We start from the raw sequence: 513 nt of genomic DNA, 5'->3' as shown, positions 1-513 counted from the left end.
GCTGATAAAAACATCACAATAATCCACACCACTCCAGTACATCAGTTAACATCTTGCATGTTTGTAAGAATCAAATCCATCGTTAAGATATTTTAACTTCAAGTTAAATCCCGTGTCCAGTGAAAAAGTCTTGTCTGAATCAGGAGAGAAGTATGCAGCATCATTTACAAGCGAAAACAGTTCGTAACAGCTCTAAACAAATATATGGGTGGATTTTGAGCGAACAGCGGACAGACTTTTTCACTGGAGAAAACATTAATATGGATTTTAGCTGGTTTGAAGTATAAAACGTCCTAATGATGGATTTGTTTCTTACAAACACACAGATTTTCACTTCGCAAGATGTTAACTGATGGACTGGAGTAGTGTGGATTATTGTGATGTTTTTATCAGCTGTTTGGACTCTCATTCTGACGGCACCCATTCACCGCAGAGCATCCATTGCTGAGCATTTCTCCAAATCTCTTTAAATGAAAAAACAAATTTTTAAATTTTCAGCAAAATTTCATTTTA

Source organism: Onychostoma macrolepis, chromosome 18, assembly GCF_012432095.1.
Source record: "Onychostoma macrolepis isolate SWU-2019 chromosome 18, ASM1243209v1, whole genome shotgun sequence".
Classification (NCBI taxonomy): Eukaryota; Metazoa; Chordata; class Actinopteri; order Cypriniformes; family Cyprinidae; genus Onychostoma; species Onychostoma macrolepis.
Note: the sequence above shows the minus strand (reverse complement) of the source record.